The following is a 5,000-nucleotide window of genomic DNA, read 5'->3' as shown; positions in this document are numbered from 1 at the left end:
AGCAAGATTCTACCCTCCTACCCAATAAAATGGAAAGTTCATGAAATGGCTCAGTGGGTAAAAAGCAAGTCTCAGAAGCTGATGACCTGTGTTTGTCACCCCCCGGCCCCATGTAAAACTGCAAGAAGAGAACTGGCTCCACGGAGCTGTCTTCTTAACTACACACACACACACACACACACACACACACACACACACACACTACACACACACACACACAACACATACACACATGCACATACCCACACACACATACATACATAATGCACACACATGCAATACACACAGACACACACATGCAATACACACAGACACACACACATGCAATACACACAGACACACACATGCAATACACACAGACACACACACATGCAATACACACAGACACACACACATGCAATACACACAGACACACACATGCAATACACACAGACATACACACATGCAATACGCACACATGCAATACACACACGCAGCACACACACATAGACACACACACACACACACACACACACACACACACACACACGTAATAAATAAAGCGAATTCCCAGCAGCAGCAGTTATGTGACTAGCTGGACACGTGATGTTATTGGTACACAGTGGTTGCTTCTATCTGCTCTACCCTTAAAGGTTTCTGATAGCTTCTACACTTTCCATCATAGAGCACATAATTAAAACACCCAGGAGGATGCCCTGTCTGTGTGCAGGAAGCGGAGCCATAAGACAAGGCTAGGTTTCTTGTACCTGTCTCCTCCCCATGGCAACAGTTTCTACTCTGGCATCTGGGTCGTGGTCCCTTTCTAGATGAGAAGATTATCTTTGCATTGGACAGGTAAGTTAAATCCATTTACATTTATCTAAAACCCTTAAAAGTCCTTTTGGGGAATTGACTTGGACGTCATAAAATTATGATGTTGATTTGAGAGAACACTGAGTCTGGTCCTTTCCCTTGAATGGACCTTAAATCTGTGTTCTTCAGACAGGTGCGACTCCGTTTCATCAGTGATTTACGTTCTATTTAAAAGCATGTGAAAATGGAAGTGTCGTGCTTTCCCATGGTTATTCATGGCAGGGACTCAGCAAGTTCCCTGCTGGAACCCAGAAGTCCTCATACACCCAACATACTTTCTGGGGGAGACTCAGAGTCTGGTGGTTGTAATTTGGGATGTTTCTATCTCCCCAAGGAGCAGGGAAAGGTCCATTTCCCCAGGTTAGAGTCTTGTGAGCACCTTGTAGGCTATTTGCCTGTTTTCTTTTCCTACTGTAATTTTGCGGGCATTTTCTCCCTGCCCATGGAGACTACAAACATATCACATGCCTTTGTGGGGGATCTGTGCACCCCTGCATAAAGATCCATTTGGCTTCTCCTGAGGAGATGATAAACATCTATTCACCATAGATAGGTCTGGTGGTTTGAATAGTTATGGCTCCCCAAACACATTCATGTGTCTGAGTGCTTGGCCCATAGGGAGAGGCACTACCAGGGGGTGTGGCTTTGGAGTGGGCAGGGCCTTGTTGGAGTGGGCGTGGCCTAGTTGGAGTGGGCGTGGTCTTGGGGTAGGTGCAGCCTTGATGGAATGGGAGTGGCCTTGTTGGAGTGGGTGTGGCTTTGTTGGTGGAAGTGTGTCACTGTGGAGGTGGGCTTTGAGGTCTCGTGCTTAAGCTTGGCCTAGTGTGACATTCACTCCTGCTGCCTGTCGATCGATAGGTAGAACCCTGTGCTCCTTCTCCAACACCTTTCTGCCTGCATGCTGGCATGCTTCTCTCCATAACAATAACAGATGAGACCTCCCAACTGTAAGCCAGCTCCAATTAAGTGTTTTTCTTTATAACAGTTGTGGTCACCGTGTCTCTTCAGAGCCATGAAACCCTAAGACAATAAGGCACCACTGATACATCAAAGTTCCCTTTCCACAGTGAGTTTATTGGGCTTTCAGAGCATGGGTAACCTCAACAAAGCCACTCTGTCATGGATGATAACCTCATGGAAGCTGCATCCAGGTGTCCCCTCTTGGTGTGTAGTTCCATTTCAACAGTTTCTAGCATTTTCTACGAGGACTTGCATCTGTTGATACTAATCAGTTAGTATTACCATAGATTCAGCTACCTCTGTCTTGGTCCCTTCATTTAGTTACCATAGCTGCAGGCCCAAGTACTCCAAGACAGTGGCTGGGTGAGCACATTATATACACCCTCTCTTTTCCAAAGTGTCTGGACTGTCTGGCTTTGTGTCCTCTTTAAATTTCAAGTTCAACTTCATGCTTTTCTGTAGGGAAGACTCACTGGTCTTCGATGAATAACTAAATCTCGATGCTAAAATATTTGTGGTGATAATTTTAATTTAGACGATTAAAATTCCAGGGCTTTGACAACATGTGCTTTCCCTTCTTGTCGTCACGAATGGCCAGCCTCTAGGCTAACTAGCAGTCTATGGCCATTTAGGTCATAAGGTATTTTCTTGCCGAGTACATGAAGCTATTCCTTGTGAAGGGTTTTCTTTCTTGATCTCAGTATCCAGCCTAGTAATTTGTTCATAGTCGAGGTGTGTGTGGCTACCTGTGCATTCTATGAAGACTCGAACTGTAGTGTCATTGAAATTCCAAACCATAGTAGAATATTTTAAATTGATGATGCTCTGTCAGGTGTAGTCACAAATTCACATTCTTGAGCTTGTATCTTAAAGCTTTTTTTCTTTCAAAAAGATGTATTTTTTATGAGGCATGCGTGTAGGACACTGGAACCCTATGAAGTGGCATTTCTTTTCCTATTGTTAAAGAGAGAGCAAATGGCAGGCCATTAATAAAGCCTGTGGCTCAGTGAACCCCAAGGCATCAGAGTTATATCTATTGCAACTCGGCTTTATTGCACCGTTTGGGTCATAGGAGTGGGTGATTTGGGCTGAAGTACGTAGCAGAAAGGGAAATTGGACACACCGTTGACAACCAGGACCTGAGGATTCACTTTAAAAGCAGCTCAGAGCAAAAGCACGCGGGACTCTCCCAATAGGACCTGGATTAGTGGCTCCTGCTGACACTGAGTGGCATGTTTCATTACAGCACCTTCCCGTTGGCTGTTTATATTCCTGCGTGAGATCCAGATGAGACACACTGAAGGGAAAGTGACAATGTCTTATTCTCTTCATATTCCCAGGGCCAATTGCAAGTTCTATCCCATAGGATAAATGCACGTTTGTCTGTCTGTTTATTTGTTGTGCCAGGGATTGAAGGCAGAACTGGTGCTTGTGAGGAAAGCACTCTTCACGTGAGCCACGCCCCCAGCCCCTCACTGGGGGATTCTAGGCAGGGGCTCTACCACTGAGCCACGCCCCCAGCCCCTCACTGGAGGATTCTAGGCAAGGGCTCCACCACTGAGCCACGCCCCCAGCCCCTCACTGGGGGATTCTAGGCAGGGGCTCTACCACTGAGCCACACCCCCAACCCCTCACTGGGGGATTCTAGGCAGGGGCTCTACCACTGAGCCACAGCCCAGCCCCTCACTGGGGGATTCTAGGCAGGGGCTCTACCACTGAGCCTCACCCAACCCCTTTATTATAGGATTTGCCTCTCACCGGGCAATTGTAAGCAAGCACTCCACCACTGAGCCATGTCTCCAGTCATAGTCTACAGACAGACACAGCATTGCTGAACTTTATCTCCAGTCCACTCAGTGCCTGTTTACTGAAAATCATGCAGGCCAGGAGCCTATTAAGTCCTCTATAAGCCCCTCGTCTCTCACTCCCGTAGCCAGTCTCCCACTGAACTCTCCTTACCGTTCCTTTCCATCTCTTCCACCATAATACGCTCTCCGTGTTTGTTCTGCGTCATTTTAGGTGCTAGGGATTCAGAAGTGTAAGGCAGGAGAAATTACAAATGCTTTTATTTCACTGTGACGTGAGTGAGATGGATACATAGTTTGTAGAACAGGTCAGCAGGAGGGGCTGTGGGAGTTAACCCGTGTCTTAGGTACGGTTCCCATTGCTCTGATAAAACACCATTACCAAAAGCAACTCGGGGAAGAAATGTTTTATTCGGCCTCTGGTTCCAACCATTGTCCATTGTCAGAAGACAACAGGGCCAGAACTCAAGGCAGGAGGGAACCTGGAGGCAGAAACTGAGCCAGAGGCCATGGAGGAACAGGGCTCACTGGCTTGCCCTCTTGGCTTTCTCGGTCTGCTTTCCTATACAATCCAGGGCCCTGTGGCTGGAGATGGTACCACCCACAGTGAGCCCGGCCTTCCCACATCAGTGGTTCATCAAGAAAATGCCACACAGGCTTACACCCATCCAATCTGACGGAGGCGCTCTCTCAGCTGACGCACCTCATCACAGATAACTCTAGATCTGCCAGTAACAGCATCAACCACCACAACCACAACCACGACTGCCACCCACCAGGACAGCCTGGATGAGGCTAAACCTCCCGTAAAGAGTAGAGGAAGGCGGAAGAGCGAAGAGTCTGTGGTAGGAAAGCACCCCGCCCCGGGGAAGTGTGCAAAGGGGATGACACCTGTGCCATGGGCCCTGTGATATTAGCGGAAGAATCTCGAGCCCTTTCCGTTCATTTTACTGATGAGGAAACAAACCTGTGTGTTCAGCTCGAGGTTGTAGATCTAATTAGTGATGGCGCTTGAGCTAGTCATCAGATGTGCCGTATCTGGGTTTTCAAAGTATTAGTGCATCTGTGCAAAATCTGTGAGTGTGTGGTGATAATTTTAATTTAGACAATTAAAATTCCAGGGCTCGCACAACCTGTGATAATCCTCTGAATTGTCACAAGTGAGCATGTATGCCACATCAGTAGACCTCGGTGTCTGCTTCTCCACCGCCTTCCCTAAAGTTCTTCCTGTCCCCTGCCCCTCTCTATGTGTGTGTGTGTGTGTGTGTGTGTGTGTGTGTGTGTGTGTGTGTGTGTAAGTCTTACCGTTCCCTGGTTTATTATAGTCCCTTCTTAAAACAGAATACTCTCTAAGTTATGTGAAGAAATACGGCTTTTATAAAG

The 5,000-nt window shown here is 47.2% G+C and overlaps 1 protein-coding gene across 1 annotated transcript in view; it reads left to right on the top strand.

Annotated features, from left to right (window-relative positions):
* LOC116885875 (protein sidekick-1-like) overlaps nucleotides 1-5,000 on the top strand; it is a 369,013-nt gene that overhangs the window by 337,470 nt on the left and 26,543 nt on the right. The window lies entirely within an intron of this gene.

This window comes from Rattus rattus, chromosome 16 (genome assembly GCF_011064425.1).
Source record: "Rattus rattus isolate New Zealand chromosome 16, Rrattus_CSIRO_v1, whole genome shotgun sequence".
In the NCBI taxonomy this organism is placed as follows: Eukaryota; Metazoa; Chordata; class Mammalia; order Rodentia; family Muridae; genus Rattus; species Rattus rattus.
Note: the sequence above shows the minus strand (reverse complement) of the source record. Positions and strands in the feature narration are given on the sequence as shown.